Source organism: Peromyscus maniculatus, chromosome 14 (assembly GCF_049852395.1).
Source record: "Peromyscus maniculatus bairdii isolate BWxNUB_F1_BW_parent chromosome 14, HU_Pman_BW_mat_3.1, whole genome shotgun sequence".
Classification (NCBI taxonomy): Eukaryota; Metazoa; Chordata; class Mammalia; order Rodentia; family Cricetidae; genus Peromyscus; species Peromyscus maniculatus.
In genome coordinates, this window is record NC_134865.1 from 56,619,736 (window position 1) to 56,643,902 (window position 24,167).

At 50.1% G+C, this 24,167-nt stretch overlaps 1 protein-coding gene across 1 annotated transcript in view; it reads right to left on the reverse strand.

The window, feature by feature from the left end:
* The window catches only part of Mideas (mitotic deacetylase associated SANT domain protein), a 70,310-nt gene extending 46,365 nt beyond the window's left edge, over window positions 1-23,945 (reverse strand). Inside the window, exon 1 of the mRNA XM_042260899.2 lies at window positions 23,791-23,945. The gene's annotated coding sequence lies outside the window, so the exon portion shown is untranslated. The remainder of the gene's footprint in view (window positions 1-23,790) is intronic.
* Between the last annotated feature and the right edge of the window lie 222 nt (window positions 23,946-24,167).

The window sequence follows — 24,167 nt, forward strand, 5'->3', positions numbered from 1 at the left end:
AGAGGAATACAGAACTCTAGGTCCCTGTGTATCTGCTAAGAAACACTCCAGGAAGCCAAGCATCCTGAACTGAATTCCCAGCTCCGAGTCCATCTCAGGGCAGAGTGTTGCCTTACGGAGGTTTCCTGAGATGATGTCAACTCTCATGACAGCTCAGAGGAAGACAGCACTCCCCTGGGTGGCCATCACCTATGTCCAGCCCAGTAACCTCTTTAGGGGAGGGGACAGGGTGAGGCTGGAGAGGTGGCTCAGCAATTAAGAGCACTTGTTGCTCTTGCAGAGGACCTGGGTTCAGTTCCCAGCACCCACATGGTGGCTCACAACCATCCGTAATTCCAGTTCCAAAGGATCTGACACCACAGGCCCAAGGCACTCATCTGGTGCACACAGACACACACACACACACACACACACACACACACACACACACTCACACAAAAACGTTCATACAAATCAAATTTTTTTTTTAAATCTTCCAAGGGTGAATTTTATGGTACATGAATTAAATCACAGTAAATATTAGAAAGAATGAGGAGGGTCTTCCAAGAAGCCCAGGGTCTTATTACCCACCTATCTACCCCCATTAACTTCCTGTTGGCATTGTCCACTACGGAATAATGGGGAGTTTTAGGGCAGGGCTGTAGCTCAGTGCATGAGGCCTTGCACTTAGATGCTAGGGGAGGAAGCTGGGGAGGAAAGGGATGGGGAGGAGGAGAAGGAGCACACTCCTGTAACCCCAGGACTCAGGAGGAAGAGGCAGGAAGACCAGGAGTTCAGGGGCAGCCTGAGCTACATACAAATACTGTTTAAAAACGGGTTTCTTCTCCCCGGCCCCCAAGTTTGCATACTTGTTCCTTCCCCGTTCTTCCCTTCTCCACGGAAGTCAGTACACACGTGGGGTGTCAGTGCCCCTTACTGGGGGCACAGACACTATCGAGGACACCGAAAGTCTAGCCAGGTTCCTTATGTCTCCACTGTTAGTTCCCTTTGCAAAATAAAGATGCTATCTTTAGGACCTCCTTGCCTAGAGTTACAAGAAAAGAGAGAGAAAGTTATGGGAAAAGATAGGAAAGCAGGACCGAGTCTGGATCCTGTCTAAAATAAATCTACTGTGCAATCTTGGGACGGTCTTCGAGAGCCTTCTCGGAGTTTTTTGTTGTTGTGTTTTGCCTATAACAACTCAGCTGTGTTCTAAGGGGTTATAACTGTTATTTCTCTGTGTTTATTCCTCCCCAATACCTTCCCCCTTTCAAGAACCTAATCCCAGGAAACATCCTTACACACACTCCCACCCAAAGTGGCCCCACTGGCCCCGGGAAGAGCCTCTGCTGGGCTCCAGCAGAGGGACTATTTCCAGCATCAATCTGGCGTCTTATCCGAGATATCCCTCCAAGGCTGCCCCCACCTCATGCCTCTTGTATCCTTTCCACTGTACCTTCCACAACACTGAGAGCTTGGGTGGATTAGGGACGGCCCTCTGACGGCTGTGTCTTCTCCTCAGGCCTTACCAGGTCCTTCCTTCAAGGAGTGGACAGCTTAAAACCAACCCAGTCATGAAAATAAGCTGAGAAGCCCCTGCACTTTGATCCCATTTACCCCCCCCCCCCCCGAGAACCAGGGACCCCTCCGCCTTGGCTCCCCGTTCCTTCACCTGTTCTGGGGAATGAATGCCTGCCACATCAGCCCCCAGCTGTCTGCAGCCCGGGGTACTTCCCACCTGCCCCTCCCCTGCAGGCCTCGCCAGGTTCTGAGTGCCTTTGTCAGCCCTGAAAGGGAGCTTCTACAGACGCTGCTGTCACTCCGGGAGAGACGTCTGGCTGGGTGCAGGGGGAGGAACAAAACAGGTGTGGCAGCCAGGGAGGGCTGGCGGGCAGAGCCGAGGGACAGAGACACCCTTTCTTCAAGGGGTAAGAGCTGCCAGCTTCCCGGATACCTCATTTCAGCACAGTCCCAGACCCACTGCAGAACCAGCCCTGGGACAGACTGACTCCCTTACTGGCTGTTGGCTGGAACTCAGCTTCTCCTCATCACTGCAGTGAGCCAGGAAGAAAGGGGATCCCCAGAGATCCAATGTGTGCAATGGAGCATGCTTTAAAATAAAAACAAATATTGATAAGTCATGGACTGGAATCCAAAATTCATAGTCACGGGGGAGTAATCCAGGTTAAAAACACAGGTTAAGACCTGAGTCCAAATCCTGGCTCATACTAGCCTGATGACCTTGAGCAGGCTACTTAAGCACTCTGTCTGCTCGTCTGCAAAGTGTGGATGAGAGAGTGAGTTTTAAATGTCTGGCCCACACTAGGTCTTTTGATTCGTGGTGGCTGTCATTTTCCTCGTCTCCTTAACTGATCTCTTTGCTCCGGCCACACATGCTGTATGATCCACAAGCCAGCAGAGTGCCTATTCCTTAGTAGTTCCTACCACCTCCTGCATAAAGCTGGGGCTGTGAACCAGGCTGTTAAGACACTCACGTTCTCAGAACCGCCATTAACCCCGTCCAACTTCCCAGCCCCAGGTCCTCACACAGACAAACGACCTGAGGTTCCCCAGATGCCGCCTCCTCCTCACTCCCTCTTCGGCCTTCTTCTGCAGGTAACCCGTGCCCAGGTGTCCCGGCAGACCGGCGCCGGCAGCGCTTCTAGGAAGCCTTCCTGCATTCCCCCAAGCAAGGGAAGCCGATGCATGCACATGCTGTCAGAGCTCTCCCATTTCACCAGGCTGGCAACTGAACGCTGGGTAAAGGGTTTTACCACCGTCCCACCAAAGGAGCCTCTGGCGGGACTGACTAGCGTGTGGGTGGCAGTCGGTGCGTGCTGCAGGGCTGCCTGTGGGCTCCAGCTGCACCATCAGACCTCGCTTCACGGCTGTTTCCCTTCCTCTTGATGGCACTTCCTCAGCACACCCCTTCTGCACAGTGGTCCTGGCGCTGTCTTTACCCCACCATCCACACATCGTCCTACTCTGTCTGCTGACCTGCTCTGGGTCAGAGCATCCAGGGCCAGATCAGAGCTCCTCAAAGGCTCAGCTTAGATCTTGGTAACCCTGATGTCTGCGCAGTATCTGCACTTGGTGGGTACTAGTGAATACTTTTGGCAAGAACTTTAATAAAACCATATATAGGAAGACTGCAAGTCATCAGTAAATAGATCATAATTTAATTGCTGCTTTCATTGCTATTCTAGTTCGTTGATTCTTTGACGTATATTCCTCCCATTTTAGCCCCCTCTGAAATCAGTATGCTTGTGACAATGGATAGCATGAATTTGTTGTGGTTGTTTGATTTGGTTGGATTTTGGATTTTGGTTTCCATGTGTGAGAGAGGATCTTACTATGTTGCCCAGACTGATTTCAAACTCCTGGGTTCAATCCGTCCTCTTAAATCACCTTCAATATTGGGTCCATAGGGCCTGTATGTATGATTTCAGTACCAGAATTTTCTCTCTTTAAAAATGTTACTTTATTATTGCTAAAGAGTGTGTGTTGAGGGGGTGGTATTGGTATGTGCATGTGAGTACAGGTGCTCACAGAGTCCAGAAAAGGGCACTGGATCCTTTGGAGCTGGAGTTACAGGTGGTGTGAGCCACCTGATATGGGTGTTGGGGACCCAGCTCAGGCCCTCTCCAAGAACAGTATGCCCTCCTACTTGCTGGGCCAAATCTCCAGTCTTTTTAGCCTGACATAAAATAATAGTACCCTATTGGAATCAGTGGTTCCTTGGGTTCAGTGGCGTATGATATTGTTATTACTGACATGTGTCTGCTGGGTCCTAGAGCCTACAGCATGCAGCCCACTGAATTACCAGGCCTCATACCTAAGCTTGTTAGCTGCTGGGCATTCAGGGTTCTCATAAAGCAACCTACAATTTTCCATGGAAATGAGAGACTCCTGTGTCCAGGTACCTCAAGAAATCCCGATGAAGGAAGGCAGGTCCCTAGGACGTGGTGCAGACTCTGGACTGAGAAACCTGAACGAAGATCTAAGGCTGACTCTTCCTCAGTTTTCTGGATGATCCCACACAGGACCCACCTAACACACCTATCTAGGGCATGCCTGACCAGCACCCTGGGAGGAAGCCATTATCCCATTTTATAGAAAAGGAAGCTGAGGTTGGAGAAGGCGAAGCTGCTCTCCCAAGGTCATACAGATGGAATTCGACCTTGGACACAGATTCTGTGCTTCCCAAATAAGGAAGCTGAATAAAATGGGGGGTGGGGGGTGGGGGGTGTAGATTGGAGCCTGGTAAGCCATTCTCCCTCACAGAGATATTTTATCTGACCCACATATTATCTTTTATTTTTAACTGACTTGACTGCCAAGTTTTTGTTTTTTTCATCAGGAGATTTAGGGACTGGAGAAATGACTTGGCAGCTAAGAGAACTGACTGCTTTTCCACAGGCCCTGGGTTCAATTCCCAGCACTCCTCCCATGGAGGCTAAAAACCATCTGTAACTCCAGTTCCCGGGTGTCTGACACCTTTGCCTGGCCTCCTTGGGCACTTTGCACAAGCTGTACACAAACAGATACGCAGGCAAATCTCCACATGCATGAAACAAAAGTAAATAAACCTCAAAAATTTTAAATAAATCAGGGGATTTAATTAGAATTTCTGGTTTGTCATAAACAAACAAACAAAAAACAGTGAAGGCTGCGAGGCAGGGGGATCTCTGTGAGTTCAAGGCCAGCCTCCTCTACAGAGCAAGTTCCGGGCCAGCCAGGCCTACACAGAGAAACCCTGTCCTAAAAAAAAAAAAAAAAAAATACAACAACCAAAAAACCTCAAAAGAACAAAAACCAATCAGCTGGAGCACTGGCTGCATCTGACTCTCCTTGGAGAAGGAATGGAGGGTACAGCCAGAGGCATAGCAGACTCTACATTACACACCACACATTCTAATTTTCTGCCCTTCCTGATCCTTCCTAGGTCATGAGTTACCTTCATTTATCATCCCACTTGTACCAGCTTATCATTTTATTCTCCCAGTTCCCAGATGGCCTTTAAATGCATGACCCTTAGACCAGATGAACTCTAGGGCCCCCTCCAGTCTAAAGCCTCAGGTTTCTCTCCAGGCTCTCTCTGAGCAACCGCCCTCCAAGCAGGTCACCTCTGAACCCCCTGCTGAAGCTCCCCAGACAAACCCCTGCCCCCTTTAACCTCTATCCAGGGCTCCCCCAGGGCCTGTCACCTGTACCCCACCAGTCAGAGGCTGAAGGCCAGAGTCACCAGGGTGGTCAACCCCTCAGGTGTGAGGATGAATCAGACAAGATTATGGAGTGGGCCCCACCCAGGCAGGGAAGGAGGAAGGACTTTGTATTTCCCAAGAGGAAAGCAGGAGATACATGCAAGCAGAGATTTCTGCAGCTGAAGGAGATGAGCAGGGTTTGACACATGCGGAAACACAGAGAGCAGATCACCAGGAGGAAAAAATGTAGTCTCAGCATCGATCTTAGGATATGCAAATCAGAACACCATTAAGGCCCCATTACAGCTGAGTCAACTTGAAAATAAATAAATATTTAAGACAAGAAAGCTGCCGTGGGGAAACACTATAGGCACAGCGGTGACACGGTGATCTGCTTAACCTAGAGTGTGATCTGACACTGTGTTATAAGAATCTAAGACTCCCCGGGCGGCGGTGGCGCACACCTTTAATCCCAGCCCTCGGGAGGCAGAGACAGGTGGATCTCTGCGAGTTCGAGGCCAGCCTGGTCTACAGAGTGAGTTTCAGGACAGGCTCCAAAGCTACAGAGAAACCCAGTCTCGAAAAACCAAAAAAAAAAAAAAAAAAAAAAAAAAAAGAATCTAAGACTCTGATCGGGTAATTATGATTGGGAGACCATGAGAACAATCCAAATACCACCCAACACAATTGGAATAAGAGACACTCTGAGCAACTGTCTATAGAGCCGAGAAACCAAGATCGACTTTGATCATGGGATGGTAAGATACAGCGGCAGGATGAAATGTGAATGGGCTCAGCACACCGACCAATCCGGGGAAATCACACGAAGTGACAAGATCAGCCCAAAGAAAGGTGTAGAGGCAGACTTGCAAACAGACGCCCACAGGAACATCAGACACAATCAGATGAGAAGTCTGAACGGTCCAAATTGTTGCTGTGTAACGTTTTTACTCTCAGGCTGATGGGGACAGTTTAAATCACAAGGATTATGACCATCCTGACCAGGATGGGGAGCCACCGATCAAATTTCCTCAAGGTACAATGGGGTGGGGGTGGGGGTGGGGTCCCAGAGGGACAGATAGGCTCCAGCCCCAGGCACCTAGATGAAGACAAGAAAAGAATACAACAGGTAGAGGAGGGGGTAATGGTCGTGGGCAGAAGGACCCCAGAACTTTATCTGGACAGTTTCTAACGACACCTGTCACAGAAGAAAAGCAGTTGCCCAAATAAACCCACACCATTTAACCTCCAGCGTTCTCGGTGCTGGCTCTCACAATGGTGCGCTCTCAATTTTACTAATACTTCATTTCAGCAGCTTCGAAGGCGATACCAGCAGAGCTCTTTGTGGGCTAGCCTAGGAACCCAGAAACCATTTATAGCACCGTTTCTATGGAGATGTTTTTCAAGCTTCAAAAGAAAACCGAGCAGCTGACAACCCGGGGGCACACACGTTGTCTCTAAATTAGGGAACTGAGATGGGCTGGTCCTGAGCTCAGGAAGGTGGCCTGCTACTTCGATTCTGCAGTAATTAATATGCAACCACCATTGGTGATCAGAGCTGAGCTCACTGTCAGGATAGGGCGAGGATGGAACCAGGGCACCTAGGAATGGATGCCATATGCAAGGAAGATGTGAGAGACTGGACCCTGACCCTAAGTACACTCAGGAGCACTGCTTGTCCCGGAAGACATGAAACTCTCCTGACTACCCCTCCCGAGCATCCAGGCAAGCCCTGAACCCACACTTATTCCAATTCCTCTTTGACCCTGGCAAACCTCCAGTCACGAGGCCCCATTTCAATCCGAACACAGACCAAACAACTCCCAGATCCGTGGCAGTTCTGGAATTTGGTTTTAGCCAGACATAGGCTTAAGATAACGGGGTCCTAGATAGGTCTGGACATATCCAAGCCTATCTCCAAGTTCTGTTACAGTGGCCCTTGTTTTAGCAAGTTCCAACCTGCCCACTCAAGATACACCCAGAGCTCTGTAGCCCCACCCACTCCAAGACTTCAAACCCGGCCAGTGAGTCTCCATTTCCTGCCGGGGTCACAATCCTGGGCTGGTCACAAGGAAATGACAAAGAAAAGGGTCTCCAACCAGAACCCGTGTCAAGAAGGTCCCCCACTCTGAAGAAAAGGCTACACAAAGGGGCTAATATGAGAGAGGCAGGGCCATCGGCCGGGCACCACAAACTCAGAAATGCCCTGATTTGACGAGGGGATCAGAAGGGTGGCTCTCAGCGGCAGTACAGCCCCAAGTTGCAAGCAAGCTGGTGACAGTATGGGAACTCTGAGGCTCTTTGACAAGCCAAAGGTGGATTGGATGGAGGTGGAGGCTTCGGATGGCCAGCACTGAAAAACAGCTCGAAGCCTCATACTAAAATATGAACAACAGTGGACACACCCAAGACACTACCTCACTAGGCCCCACCTGGCTGACGCTGGGCTGCGGAGGTCAGCTTGCAGAGCACGCCCTCCTGCTACCAATTAGGGGGTGCAGAAGAGAGAGCTGGCTCTGGACACCTGTGGCTCGGGCTTGCCAGTGAGTGGGTGGTGGCACAGAGCCTCAAGAGCTACATGCTGGTCCTGCTGCCTGGATTCCTGGAAACGCAGATGTGAGCAACCTTCTGGGTCTCTGAGCCAGCCGGGGTTGCGTGGCCCAGGGGCAGGAGGCAGAGTCCTCATGCCATGAACCCTGACCGGTACGAGGCTAGCCAGCCTGTGAGGTCAGGCCAATCTGGATTCCCCAGCCCCAGCATGCGGCGACAGTGGCTGATAAGCCAGAGCAGTTGGGCCTTTCTGGTGGTGACAGATGGGAGGCTCGGAGTCCCTCCCTGACTTTCCCACCCATTTCCAAAGTCTTTCATGTTGCAGCCTAATCTTTTTAAAAGTGTAAATACTACATGTCAAATATACAGATACTGCAAGCATAACCACTTTTCACCTAAACCCAGTGTTTGCATTATGGCAGCTCAGGCTATGGCCAAGCACTCAAGATTTTATGCCTAGCATATGCATAGGCAGTTTGATGTCTCACTTATTTTCAAAATTCATCAACATTCTCACATGAATTAGCACCATCTTCATATAAATGCAACACAAGACCCCCGCCACCTAGAGTCCAGGTATCACAAGTTACATAGCCACGTGGAACCCCGAAGCCATGAACAGTTTTCTTGCTATTTTAAACAACACTGCCTCAAATATTTTCATACTTAGAGCTTTCTATTCCTTTTTAGAACTATTTCCTTAGAATTAATTCCCAAGAGCGGCACTAATAGGTGAAAGACAATTAGCATTTTCTTACAGCTTCAAGCTTGGCATATATATATATATATATATATATATATATATATATATATATATATATATATATATATATATTGTTCCCTGTGAGTTAGGATTGTCTATTTTCCAAAGGTCTCTTGACAATACCTCTCAATTCCAGCAATCAGGGTACCACCCTCTTCACCCCACCTCCGCCTACCAATGCCAGGATTGAACTCAGAGCTTTGTACATATCCATCTCTCTCTACCCCTGAGTGTGTGAGTGCATGTGTGTGTGTTGGGGGGGGGGTTGTTTGTGTACGCATGTGCACACAGCCAGTATGTCCCAGTAATCCTCCTGCCTCCACCCCATGCCCTGGTCTGGGGTTATAGGTACACACGGCCAGGCTCAGCTTTTTATGGGAGTGTCAGAATCCAAAGTCGGGTCACCACGCTTGTACAGCAAATGCTCTTACCCGAGCACCATCTCTCCACCCCCTGAATCTACTCTTAAAATGCATGTCTTCGGGTTGGAGAGATGGCTCAGCGGTTAAGAGCACTGGCTGCTCTTCCAGAGGTCCTGAGTTCAATTCCCACCAGCACCTACATGGCAGCTCACAACTGTCTGTAACTCCAGTTCCAGGGGATCTGACATGCTCATACAGACATACATGCAGGCAAAATATCAATGCACATAATAAATAAATAAACAGTTTTTAAAGTGCATGTTTCCCAGTTCTTCTGTGGGTTGGGCATCTGGAGTAATAGCCTACGACTGAATACCCTGTGATGTTGGAGGTGGCACGACTGATTGGTTGATAATACATATTGATATATAATTGACACAGAATGATGAAGAGACATTTAGAAGGCTGGACAGTAGAGGGCTGGGAGGAAGGAGAGAGGAGTGAGTCCACAGAGACAAAGACTAAGGCAGTGTCCACACGCTGGCCATCCGAAAACAAGCTGAAACCTCTCTGAACATGAGACTCACCCATCTGCCATCTAGGCTGCCCCCAGTCTGATCTGCCAAGAGCAAAGATGGGCTCCTAAAAGGCAGGGGAAACAGCACGTACTTCCAGGCTTTGGAAATATATCTAGGAACGGGCAGTGGTGGCGCACGCTTGTAATCCCAGCACTCGGGAGGCAGAGGCAGGCGGATCTTTGTGAGTTCGAGGCCAGCCTGGTCTACAGAGCTAGTCCAGGACAGGCACCAAAACTACACAGAGAAACCCTGTCTCGAAAAACAAAAACAAATATATATATATATATATATATATATATATATATATATATATATATATATATATATATATATAAAAACAACGAACACCGTGCACTGGGCGCTGCACGAACAGGCCACGCACTCAGGTTCTGCCCACGGTTGCCTCGGCTTTGAGAGAGAGACAGTCCAGTTCAGCAGCCACACTGAGAACCACGGTTCCCACACTGCTGTCCAAGGGGCACACAGACAGACCCAAGGTGTCTCTCTGGTGAGGGCCTGCCTCCACTGAGACCCCTGGTTCCCACCCCAAGGCACCATGGCAACCACCTGGCAGGCAGCGTTCCCAGGCTTGCGGCATCTCCAAATGGGAAGGACCTCATGTCTTCCAAATCATTTTACAGACTCATAAAGGCCCCAAGTTTCTGCTTTGGGGCTCAAGCTACACCCTGAAGTCGCTGTCAGGAAGATAAGTTTCTCCCCACCCGCTAACAGGAAGAGCGACTAGACTGAGCAGGGCCTTCACCCGAAAGAGCCCTGTTTCTCTTCCTTCAGTGTGGGCTGGACTCGTTCTCCCTCATTCCCGCTGTGAGGAGCCAGCAGAAGGCCGTGCAGGAGAGCTGAGGGGCCTCTGAGGGCAGTCGGAATCGCCACAGACACCAGTCAGGATGTTTCATGTGAGTTCTTCTCAGAGTGGGCAAACCTAGCTGCTGTGATTCGTAGGTTCCAACTCCCTTTCTGCCCTCACCAGGGTCTTAGAAGTCTCCGAGAAATAGAACATCAAGAAGTCATCTGTAGCAGCAGGGCCTAAGGAAGACTGGGGTCAGTGAGGGGGCTGTCCTGCAGACGACCAGCTCCGCACACACACCTACCCACCTGACCGCCAGGTCCCATCCCACTGCACCCACAGCCCCCCAGGCTGCCCTTAGTGTCTTCCCTGTGAAACACCTACTGTGTGCTCGGCACAGTTCTGGACCAGTGAGACTCTGGGCATACCCGCATCTGACTCCGACATCTCACAGTTGGAAAGAAAACTGAGGCCAGAGACTCAAAGGTGGTGGCTGAAAAGGGCCACATGGAAGCAGGTGATGTCTAGCTGGCTCTGTGGACGTCTGCCAAGAGGGAAATGGGCAGGGAGGGCACGCCACAGAGAGGGAACAGCAGTGAGCACATCGGAGAGGAGCGATGGTGGATCCAGGAGCACTGAGAACTCCAACAGAAAAGACCACGTTAAGGCAACAGGGTTCAGGGGAACGTGGGCTGGGCCTTAAGGCTTTGGTGCTGTTTGGAGGAAGGTGGGGTTTCTCCTGCAGGATGTGGGTAGCTCTAAAGGCTGTTAAGAAGGGTGACATGACCAAAGCTGTATTTTAATAGAAGAACTCAGGTCCCTCGAGACTTCATTTCCGCTTTAAAGCTGCTCTTCACACGATTTTATTTCATTTGGATATACGGGGGCCAGTTCAGCGTAAATTGGCTCGAAATCAACAAGGCCAGGAATGCAACTTTTCCCCCACCAACCTGGCAATCCTGACCCCACGTCAGTCACTAAGCTCCAGCATTAGGGAAAAGTCCTAAAGTATTACTGACGGTCATCACAGCTAAGCCCTGGTAAGGCCAACATCGAATTTTTCTTTTTGTTTTTTTTTTTTTTTTTACAGAAATTAGTTCATTTGTCTAAGGTTATTGGAACCAAACGATCACATTTTTTTCAGTCAAGGAGCCCTTGTTTCAGAAAGATAGTGTGAGGACAAGAAGAGGGCCAGAGCTCACAATTACTTTTGGAAAATCGATCAAGGATGTGACCAGCAATGCTGACAGCCCCAGACAGACAGCGCCCTAGCTCCTATCTCAGGAAAAACACTGCGTAGATCATCTTAACCTAGGTTGACATCTTCAGAACTGGAGGTGTGCTCACTGCGGGGGCACCAGAGGCCAAACACTAACCTCAGATCTGAAAAGCAAGACGGTACCCTCCCAAACGCCTCACGATTCTGCCAGTCTCCTGCGGCCTTGGCAGAGGAACAAAATTCAAGTCGTAACTATTACCTAGAGAGTGCCATGCCTTGGTGTCTGTTCTCATGGGGCAGCGTTTAAGTTTTCCAGATGGAGTCAAATGTGGCGGCCTCCCCACATGCTGGGTGCTCATCCTTTTTTCCCTGGCATGGCTCCAATTCCAGAAAAGAAACCCAATTGCTAAGGAGCATTCGAGAATCCTAAAGCTCAGCCAAAGGTTAAAGATTTGGAAAGATGTCCAAAAAGATTATGGTCAAGAAGTGGATGTTTTAAAAGCCCAAGAGGGATATCCTGTCTCTTTCTCCCACATCTAGCATGTCCAAACAACCTCATCTAAGTGCTAGAATGGATTCTTGGGGCGGGGGGACACCTGTCTATTCAGCATGTGCACCCCCCCTCCACTTTCAGACAGCTGGTATTCGGACCCAAGGGGAGGCAGAGCTCCATCCATCACTGGGGAAGCCACAAGCTCTCAAGCTTGACTCCTAGGGGCCAGCAACAAGCACGCAGACAGATGAGGTAAGCTGAGCTGACTGAATCCCCAGCCTAGAGTCGCAGTTCCCCACCTGTGGGTCAAAACCTCCTTTGAGTGGGGGGTCACATATCAGACGTCCTACTTATCAGATATTTACATTCCGATTCATAACAGTAGCAAAATTATAGTTATGAAGTAGCAACGAAATAATTTTATGGTTGGGGGCAGTCATCACAACATGAGGAACCGTATTAAAGGGGTACAGTCTGAGGAAGGCATAGGGAGGGAGTAGTGCCCAAAGTCAGGGAGAGTTCAGAACTCATTCTGGGGGGGGGTACCATGCAGGCCTGTTCTCAGCAGTAACTATGGGCCACTGTCTTCATGACCTTGGCTCTGATTCTGGCTATCCAACTTCCCACAAATTCTGATTGATTTCTGAATCTTCTTCCAGGACATCCAATGAGACACCAGATAACCTTCCAGTAAATTTCTCTTCGGTTCTGCCAGAGTCACCTTCTACTTGTAGACCTAAGAACTGGATTTACCCTAGTATCTCCCATCTACAACAGACAACCGTGGCCCATCAAACAACATTTCACTCAAGCCTCTGTGTTTGTTTCAGTTGGGGTGGTAGCCCTGTGATAGGATGCTGGCACACATCAAAACCCTTGGTTTGATTCCCAGCCTTGGGGGGAGAAGAGGAGGGGAGGAGAAGGAATGGGAAGCAGGAGAAGAGCTGCCTCTCTGTCTTTCCCCCTGTGAAGAATCTAATTAAAACACCTATAACTATCCCAAAGGGTAACAGCCAACTGAGAATAACCAATTTGGCAAGTGCTATAAAGGCCGGATATAACTCTGGCTCTCAATCTGAAAAGACATCCTGCATTAAAAGTATTAGTATCAGGGCTGGAGAGATGGCTCAGTGGTTAAGAGCACTGGCTGCTCTTCCAGAAGACCCAGGTTCGATTCCCAGCATCCATGTGCAGCTCACAACTGCCTGTACTCCTGTTCCAGGCGATCTGATACCTAGAGATACATGCAGACAAAACCAATGAGCCTTGGGGAAAAAAAGTATTAATAACAGAAAGAAAAAAACATCCCTGATGCCTTGGACCCTCCTCTACTTCCTCATCAGGGAAAAGTAGAGCTGGACTGAGGAAACTCAGGTTGTACATCTTATACACACCATTTCAACTCGGGGCGGGTGATGCTCTGCCTTGTTCACGGGAAAGCCACATCACATAAGATCCCCACAACGGCAAAGCCTCAACAACCTAAGTCCTTAACCAATATGTCTTTCCAACGCTCTCTTTCTTAACTTCCCACTGATCAGTAGCAGGTCTGCTTTAACCCAATTTAAGAAACACTAGTGGAGAACTCTCACAAAGTACAAGGTACCATCATGCCATGCACAGACTCACAGTCCTCATTCTCATCCAATGCCCCGCTTTCCCTCCCTTTGGCTTCCCTGACATCCCATTTTTCTGTTTCCTTCCTTCCTCACCCCGCTGCCTTCTCAGTCTCTGTCAAGTCTCTTCAGCCACATCCTTTAACCAGTGATTTCCCCCTTCCTCCTTGATGACGTCATTTCCTCTGTGAGCCCCCTCTGCTCTCTGTGTACTGGTGATCCCCCAAAAATCTGCTCCCGAATGTCTAACAGACCAAGGAGGCTAGAGAGATGGTCAGGTTTGTCTAGAATCACAGTCATCGTATTTACTTAGAAGCTGTGTCTTGGGACGACAGCCTGGTGAAAATCAGGTGGGTCACTGGGCTGGAAAGGCCGAACCCCACAAGCTGTATTTGAGGGGTTTCCTTCCCCAGACCAGTTTGCCCCCTGGACATCTCTCAGACATCTCTCACAGGTTCCTCCACCTCAGCACCGCTGACTCAAATTTCCCCTAAAATCTGTTTTCCCTTCTGTCTTGAGCAGAAGTTTGAGCTCATCCTTTGACTTCTTCCCTGCATGGACCATTCAGTGGGTCCATCAAGCCACAGCCCTGGCCTCCTTGGCCCAGCTTTCTCCCTCTCTCAAGGACTGTAATAGCTCCTCGGTGCTGCTGTTGAAGTGAACTTTGGAAAGGAAACCCTCATCCACCCACGCCCCTAGGCAGCCCCCCATCTAGTCTTAGCCGGCCCCGCCCCCAGTCTCAGGAACGGTCCAGACTGAGAGCGCACGTTCAGCCAGCCCATGACCTGGCTGCCCACTCCCAGCAGGTTCTCATCGGTCTCTGCCACTCGGAATTCGCTCTCAAGCAGACAGGTGGCCTCTCCAGGCCTTGCTGAGCTGACCCCTGCCTCTACCCTATCCCGGTTCCCTGTGCCACCCGGTGGATGCCTACGAGCTTTCAGACTCCTCAGCCCAGGCAGCCTCTCCTTCCTGGAGGGGGATGGGATAGTTTTGTTATTTTCCGGAGAACGTTGCTCAGTGTAGCCCTTCCCGTCCTGGAGCTCAGGCTGCTCTCCGAACCCAGAGACCCTCCTGTCTCTGCCTTCTGAAGGCTGGGGGTGAAGGCGAGCGCCGCCACCTGGTGCGCCCACATGGCACACAGACCCTGCAAGGTGTAATGTCTTCCCAGGCCTTTCCTGTCTCCACTCTCCCTTGGCCTCAGAGGAGGTAACTAGTCCTGAACACTGAATCATCTAATGTTAGTTAACGGCTCTTGGATTTTTGTGCCCAACTGTCTCCTCCCGGACTGTAAATGTGGAGAGGGAGCTTGAACTCTCTTCATCACTGTGCCCCTCACCGTCCTCATCATTGTGCCCTCCAAAAATGAATGTGGCGTGAGAGAAAGGATGGAGATAGCTAGGGAAAGCACCTCGTAAACCACACGGTGCAAGGTTACCCCTGCCATGGCTATGACCAATTCTCCTCTCCACAGCCGGGGAAGTCAGATTCGAAACACCATCTGCTAGAGCCCCCTTAGAGAGGTGTGAAAAGAAAGCTCGAGCCTCTGCCTTCCCTAGTGTGAGACAAAGCCCAGACATGGCTGCTGGCCCCTAAGGGACCCCAGGGGGTGTGCAGGAAAAGACACAGACTCATGTCGGTCGCTTCTCTGGAAGCCCCTTCTTGTTGGCCTTCAGTGGAAAGGTGAAGGAAGGGCAGAGACAAGGAGAGGGCCATACAGCGGAGAGCGAGGCACCCCTACACGTGGGCAGGGCACCCTCTCAGCCCCACATCACGAACAGGCAACCCAAACGCAAAGTTTTCCTCTGCAACTCCAGGTGATCAACCACAGTTGAAAACCTGCTCTGTGGCTCTCCTCTCCATCGTCCCCTGTGGACCCATTCAAAGAGCTTTTCTCATTTAATCCCCTAGCTTACCGCCCCTACGACCTTCCTTCCCGAGAGGCACACAATGGGCTCTCTTACCATGTTCATTTACATTATACAAATTCAAAGAGTCAAGCTTACTAGAAGGGAAGAGAGAGAGAGAGAGAGAGAGAGAGAGAGAGAGAGAGAGAGAGAGAGAGAACAGGAGAGAATGGGGGGGGGGGGACAGAACATAATAGAAGAAGGGGAAAAAATAGCTATGTAAACGCCCTGTTCCAATCAAGGGGAAGCATGGGCTAAAGAACCCCAAGCCTGTTGTGACTGGAATATCAGCACACTGTGTCACACAACAGCATTTAAAGTCACACCCATTTCATACTACACATCCCTCTTCACTGAGTCTTCAGTCTTGGCTACTGCACCTTCTTCTATAAATAGAACAGATTAAGATAAATTTAAATGCCAGGTGGCGGCAACGCACATCTTTAATGCCAGCACTGGGGAGGCAGAGCCAGGCGGATCTCTGTGAGTTCGAGGCCAGCCTGGTCTACAGAGCGAGATCTAAGACAGGCACCAAAGCTACACAGAGAAACCCTGTCTCAAAAAACAAACAAACAAACAAACAAACAAAAAAAGCCTATGTGATCTAGGCACCATGGTGCATGCCTGTAATCACAACACTGGGAAGCCAGCTTTGACAAAGGGCAAACTCTAAGACAGCCCAAACACAGTGAAGGACCCAGTCTCAAAAAAGAAAAAAAGAGCAAATATGCCTCTTGTATTTCTGCTGTTACCTAAAGGACTTTCAAGGGTTAATCTTAATTACATTTGTATTCTTTTTTTTCCCCTCCCGAGACAGGGTTTCTCTGTGTAGCTTTGTGCCTATCCTGGAACTCACTCTGTAGACCAGGCTGGCCTCGAACTCACAGAGATCCACCTGCCCCTGCCTCTCGGGTGCTGAGATTAAAGGCGTGCGCCACCGCCGAGCTATATATTTGTATTCTTTACTTACTGACTGTCCCACCAAATTCCATCCTCCCAGTGACAGATTCACCCTCAAATAGCTCCACCATCTGAGTCTCACCTGGGCTACAGGGCCTCTGTGAGTATGTGGGACCCACTTTAGACCCCTCATCATGCCAGCATTGGGAGCTCTCTAGCTGCCCCATGACACCGGCCCTATGTTAACCAGCTGTGTCAGGGTATCTGTGTGGCTGGACCTTCTCTTCATGCCTCTTGGGAGCTAGGAAGGTTTCTCTATCTTCCTGGTGTTTATCAAGCCACAGTCTGCACCTAGAATATACTAAATCACTTTGCTGACCAAGAAAATGGTTAGAAAGCTCGGGGCAGAAGCTGGAGAGATGGGTCAGCAGTTAAGAGCACTGACTGCTTTTCCAGAGGACCCAGGTTCAACTCCCAGCACCCACATGACAGCTCACAACTGTCTGTAACTCCAGTTTCAGGGGACCCAAAACTTCCCATGGCAAAACACTAATGCACCTTAAAAAAAAAAAAAAGCCAGAAAAATTATTAAAAAGAAAGCTTGGGGGGACTTATCAAGTTGCTAGCAATTAAACTCAGTTAAGGGCTAAGGGCATAGCATGGTATAGCCTTAGCAGGAAGTTAGCATGTGTGAAGTCCTGGGTGGGATACCCAGGAGAGTGGGGAAGCAGAAGACTGGGGAGGAAAGAAGGGGAGGGGAGAAGAGGGGAGAGGAGGGGAGGGGGTGAGGGGAGGGGAGGGGAAGGAAGGGGAGGGGAGGGGAGGGGAGGGTTGAAGGGGCAGGAAACCAAGAAACTGCAGTGAACTGACCTAACAGTGAGCAGCCTACTAAATACACAGCCTGCTCTCTTCTTAAAGACTGCCCTTACAACCCTGGGTTTTTCTTCCTCGTTTCTTCTTTTAAATACCGTGAGCTATCTTAAGGAATCTTTGGTTTGCAGATAGGTATATTGGAAGCGATCACTGCGATCATTAGGATGATCACACAGGATGGCTGACGGGGATGGAATGTCCGTTCACCAGCTGTGTGACCTTAGAGCGGCACCGTATCCTCTCTGCGCTTTAAACAGCACAGCTGGAGCACAGGCAGCTTTCCCAGCTTCAGATCCTTCACAACATAGATCTTGGGTGATGCTGGAATCACCGCAGCTATTATTAAACCAGGGCAGGTAGATGAGAGTCCCTAAGATCCCAAGTTCAGTATCTTGTGAAACAACAGATTCTAAAAAGCACTGACGCACTTAAATTCGATTTGGTTTCAGTTCAGAAGTGGTTGTCTATGAAAATCTCAGCCCCACCAGCAGGCAGCCATTAAGAATTTCCAACCAGGTCCGGCAGTGGTGGCACACGCCTTTAATTCCAGCACTCGGGAGGCAGAGCCAGGAGGATTTCTGTGAGGTCGAGGCCAGCCTGGTCTGCAGAATGAGATCCAGGACAGGCACCAAAACTACACAGAGAAACCCTGTCTCGAAAAACAAAAGGAAAAAAATCTTTCTCTCATAGTTAATATACATTTATTCTAATTCTCTTTATTATATGTGTGTATGTTTGTATGTATGTATAGCAATCTCTTTTGTCTGTGTTGAGATCATTTTGAGACTTATTTTATACTATGTAAGACATCATTTGAATTTTGAACTATGTATATACTATGTAACAGAGATTATTTTGAGACTTATTTTATACTATGTAACATATCATTTGAATTTTGAACTATGCATATATGTTAGCTTCCAGAATAGGAAATGGAAAACTGGGGGAGAAGGAAAATCTAGCAAATTTTATTTCTAATTAAAACAAAAAAAAAAAAATCAAAGAATCTACCTTATAGGGTGTGTTTTATATTATGTGAATAATATCTTGAGTATAAAAAAAATCTTAGGCTGGTGATATGGATCAGTGGGTAAAGGGAGAGACAATCCTCAGAACCCATCTAAAGGTGGAAGGGGAGCACTAACCTCACAAAGTTGTCCTCTGCCCTCCACACATGCCACATGTCACACACATGCATACCCACACTCACTCACACACATCATATACAAAGATATTTTTAAACATCTAACTTTCGAGGCAAGGTTTCGAGTCATAGCCTGAGAGCTGGGTGGAGACAATGGATCCTCCCCATCAAACCCACGTCAGAACTTAGCCAGGACCCCTCCCCGCCCAGGACTCGGTTTTCCACTTTAGCCTAGTTCTGCAGGTCAGTCTCTCTGATTGCACAAAGCAAGCCTGCAGCCACCTGGGAATCAGCCCATGTCAAACCTTGCCTCGGGTCCCCTCAGAAGGCCAAGCAAACCAGGTGGTAAGCTCTCCGCCCTGGGGACAGGCCCCAAAGCATAGCAGGACATCACGGGCAGGACAACCCGCCCAGATCAGGTCAAGGAGAAGTGAGAGCCAATGCTGGACAGATACTGTCTCACATCCAGAGGAAGAGCGGTGCTAGACGTGGACAACATTAATGAGGTGAAAAGTCAGAAGGATCCAGAGGGAGGGCCTACAGGCAGGAGAGGCAGGCCTGGAGAAGTATTTGCAAGTAAGACCAGGAACCATAGGTTTGGAGGATTAGCTCACATGTATACCTATGCAGATGGAGACAAATTCAACTATAGCCCTTTCTATCATTGCCATCAATCATCATCATCATCATCACCATCATCACTATCATCACCACCATCTTCACCACCATCACCATCATCACCACTATCACCATCATCATCATCACCACCACCATCATCACGGCGCTGTAAGTCGAGCAATATATACAAAACCAGGGTGTCTACATTAGCTTTAAATTGGTGATTTTCCTCCATCTAAAGATATATTTAAGAATCTGGACAGCTGGTCTGAGTGAAGCCACACTCAAAAGAGAAGCTGCAAATCCTTGGACCGGGACTAAGGTTCACTTCAGCAGAAGGCCCCAGTGGATGTTACCAGCGTCCCAGGCAGAGGCCTACAGGGTGGGGGCAGGGAAACGCTGAAGGAAGGAAACAAGAACAGGGCAGGAAGAGAGCAGGACTGAGCCAAGTGGAAGAGAGGACGAGAGAGGCATTCCAGGCCTCCAGGAAAGCTTGAGAGGACAGAATGCTGGCCATCAGCGGTTGGACAAACACCCACAGTGGGTCACTGGGTCAGGGCTGTGATTTGGGGCAGCAGAACAGGAAGACCCTGACCACCCAGCCCAGATGTTTGATCCTTGCCATGGAGACAGTGGGGAGCCATTGAAGACTACAGAGCAGGAGGATGACCCTTGCAAACAGGCGGTTAAGAAAGATCACAGAGCAGCCCTTTATCTGAGACTTATTCAAAACCCCCTGTGTATTTCAAGTGGTACTTAAGACACAAAGTCCTCACACTTCTGCCCTGTGTCGTGTGGACCAGAAAAAGAACGTTTAAGGATCTCACAGAGAAATGCCTCATTGAGAACAAGAACTCAGGCGAGGGCTGCTTTATCCAAGGAACCAAGTCTGCGGTTCAGCGCGGCCAGCCGCGGCATCTGGAAGATTGCAGCGCTTTCTTCAGAGCCTGGAATGTCCTCTTCAGCGAGGGCTGCCCCACCTCCTGTTCAGGAGGTGGGTTGTTATGTCAAAACACAGCGTTGTGCAGGGCCTGAGGCAGCCAGAAGGAAGCCGAGAACTAGAAATAGCAGTTTCAGCTAGGGTGGCATAAAAGGCCTTCCACACTGAGACCACCTTCTTCGGAAAAAAAAAAAAAAATCTGCTTCTCCCAGTAGCATTTTGCTGTTTTTTTTTGTTTTGTTTTGTTTTGTTTTTTTGTTTTTGGTTTTGGTTTTGGTTTTTTTTCTTCTGGAGCTGCTGAACTCCATATTCACCCCTCACCTCCCACCCACCCCCCAACTCCCATAGCATTTCCTATTGGAACAATAAAAGTATTTGTTATGTAGTCAGGTTCCGACTCAGAGCTGTTTTCACTGCTGTTTCCAACTGTGCATAGCGAGGCAGCAGGCCGTGCTGCTTAGGGAGCTGTGAGTGGCAACATCAAGCTATAAACCAGCATTTGGGTAAGGCCGGTGAGGAAGTCAGGCCTGGACGGCACACCACCACAGGGCAAATTCTGGGAACAGAGGCAAAGCCTAGGAAGCCAGGAGAAGGCCGGAGTGCTGTGTGAAACGCAGCCAGGCTCCACTGGAGACGTAGACGGCTTCAGATGAGGCCACAGCTGCAGGGAGCAGGCCTTGCAAGGAGTCCCTCCCTGCCATTCTGCCAGCCACACAGGGAGAGCCTTCAGGGATTTCTCATCATACGACAAGGGCATGAAAGATCATAAACGCAGAGTTCTCTTTCTCTGAGGGTCAGAAGGAAACACGCTCCTCCCATCGATCCTGGTATCACTAGGACCTCACTGAGGCAGTTCTGGTCAGGTGATAAGGACCTTGACAGACAAGTTCAGTAAAAACTCAATATCCCTGGAACAAGTGGGTTACGCAATTCAAGGTAACTCCTACCGTAGTGGGGCTTTGCTTCTGAATCTTTTTTTTTTTTTAATAATTTATTTATTTTTATTTTACGTGCATTGGTGTTTTGCTTGCATATATGCCTGTGTGAGGCTGTCAGATCTTGGAGTTGCAGACAGTTGTGAGCTGCCATGTGGGTGCTGGAGTTGAACCTAGGACCTCTGGAAGAACAGTCAGTGCTCTTAACCACTGAGCCATCTCTCCAGTCCACTTCTGAATCTTATTACCTCGTGGCTACTGTGGGACTAGACTTTCCAGAACTATCCTGATTTTTACATGGTTTTCCTCCAGATGCCTGCCAGGGACTGGGCCCTAATGTTTTGATCGAACAAATGGTCACTTACGCCAGTGACATCCAACTGGCACAAAGCTGAAACCCCGCAGTTGGCCTGCAAGGGAAACTCCAGCGTTTAGTTGGGGACACCGGCTGTGAAGGAACCCCAGCATGCCGGAGCACCAGTACCTGCCACTCTGAACAAAGAGGCTAAACTGCTCCTGCACTTCAGGGACTTGGCACCAAGCAGTCACACAGGATCAGGGGGAAAAGCCCTGCCTGGTGAATCTTCAGCCCAGGACAGACTGTAAGAGTGACACTTGAGGGACAGAAGGAATGGCCTTACACAAATCCAGCACATGCGTTTTGACCGTGTCCTAGGAGAACTCTGCTGGTCCTCTACTCCAGCTGAAGCTCTCAAGAAAGCACTGTTAGCCTTCTATGTGCAGGCTTGGCCCCAGGGTGGTTTGAAGGAGAATGGCCCCCACAGGCTCATCTATTTAAATCCTTGGTCCCTTCTTAGTGGAACTGCTTTGGAAGGATTATGAGGTGTGGCCTTGTCGGAGGAGGTGTGTTGCTGGGAGTGGGCTTTCCAGGCCCAGGCTCCCCCATCTCTGTCTATCTGCTACTTGTGGATCAGATGTAAGCTCTCAGCTACTGCTCCAGAGCCATACCCTGCCTGCCTGTTGCCATGGTCCCCACCATGGTGGTCAATGGACTCACCCTCTGAAACTGTAAGAAAGTCCCCAATTAAATGCTTTCTTTTATAAGTTGCCTTGGTCATGGTGTCTCTTCTCAGCGATAGAACAGTAACTAAGACAGTCTGCCTCCTGCAGGACAGCATTTGGGTAGATATGAGGAGCCCTGACCCGGCCTGTGCTGAGGCGGTCCTGGGATCACACTGGAGAAAATGTGTGAGTCACCCTCCCCCCACACCCATCAACAACCCCGACACATAGTCTTAAAGCCCCAGTACATTTCCTTTAGCCTCTAAGCAATGCTTCCCCTTTGCCCAGAACACAATAAAGGAATTAAGACCCACCTAGATTTCTACAGCTGGTACTTCAAGGCTCAAAGTCTGGTTGGCCAGCTCAGGCATACATGACCCGTGATTCTTCTTTATAGCTAGCCCCAATTCTGCCACCGGGTGCAATTCTGCTAATTCAAATAGCCTTCCCGTTAAGGCTATCTCCTTTTCCTGCTGACGTCATCCCACATTTTCTCAGGACAAATGAAGGTATAGTTCCAATTTTCAGGGTGCCCAAGATATTCGATAGTAAGTAGTAGAAAAAGCCTGCTTTCCTGAGCAGGCTCCGAACTCTCAGGAGATTAGCAAGTTGTCAGAGGTTAAGGGAAAAGCCAGGAAACAAACCACCCAGCCAAAGTTAAAGGGTTAAAAAAAAATTCAGGGACTGTATGTAGTTCAGGCCCAGATCTGTCCTGAGCATTTGCAATGCAAATCTGCGTTTTGTTCACCACCACCACCACCACCAAGATCTTGCACAATAGCGTGTGTATAAACATCCACGCCAACAAAGCCTGACTGTGCAATCACGCTGTAATTACAGACAGGCAGGAAGCTGCTGCTAGGGACCTCACCATTCAACCTCTAGACATCCCATCCCCAAGTGTCCACGGCCTGTACACACATTCCTGCACACATCACCACGTTCCTGCTGCAGCTCCAGGCACAAACCAGGGAGCCCCGGCGCTAGCCTCTGGGCCTCGCCACGACCCTCGCGACTCCGCAAAGGTATCATAAACTTCTCAGCTGTTCTTAAAGACCCAGAGCCACGAGGCTACGCAGGACGGAGAACGGCAGGAACCACCATCCAAGTTCCCAGGCACATGCCTGCAGCCCTAGCAGTTTTAGAACACAGAAAAGAACAAGATGCGACGGAGTCCACTGGAAGCGGCTTTCTGGGTTTTATATAGAAAACACTCACATATGTACGTGGGTGTGCTGACAGTTTTTATGGCTAAATTGCAAAGTGTTAGGCCTTAGAGAGCTTACTGTTGGGTTCGGGGCGTGGTGGGGAGGGAGGAAGAGTGCAGAGTCGGGGAGAGACTTGTTTCAAGGAGGTTTAGGGACAACTCGGATTTTGTTTGTTGGAAATGGATAGGGCTGTTGACCCAAAGTTCTGAGTTGCTGGGCTCTTCGTCACTGGAAGGCCGAGCAAACAAAAGTAGAGGGAAAGTTCCTGTAACTTCCTTCCTGCAACCTGACGGAGGGCTGCGTAGAGGAAGGGAATGTTTCCCAGGGAAACACCGGGAAGGGCTGGCTGCAAAGGCAGCTGCCCGCAGCCTGGAGACATGGGGCGCAGGGTGGAGGGCTAGCTCCGGACGCGGGTCCCGGGAGGCCCCCTTCCAGGCATCTCTGCTCTCAGGAGTCGATCTCGGGGAGTCGGGCCGTTCTAAGTCCCGGGGCAAAGCAGCCACCTCATGAGCGCGACACTGGCCCAGATCTCCGCCGCTCTGCCCCTCTTCTGCACCCCCACTCCCAGGGCCCCAGGGCCCGGCCCGCGCCGCCAAGCCCGAAAGAACCCCGGGGTCCTCCCCGAGCAAGACGCCCCCGCGGCGGGGAGGGCACGCGCGCGGTGCCCGCGACTCACCAGCACGCTGGATCGCCGGGCAGCTCCGAGGGGGCGCGGGACGCAGGCGAGCGCGACCCGCAGACTCAAACTTTGTTGCTCTCGGGACGGCGCAGTCGTCACTTCCTCGCCCAGCGAGCGGGCGGCGCGGCCCGGGCTGTGACCCAGCAGCTAGCGCGGCGGCGCGCAGGGCCCTGCAGCCTCCCGCCCCGCCCGCGCCCCGGTTCCCCGCGGCCCCCAGCCAGACCCTCCGTGTCCCGCGCTGCAGCCGCTGGGGAAGCCTCGCTCCAGCCGCCCGCTGTGCTCGGTGGAAGTGAGATCGGAGCCGCCCTGCTCTCTCTCCGGTCTAAAAGGTGGCGTTGGAGGGCGAGGGCTGAGTTCAAGGGACCCTAGAGAAA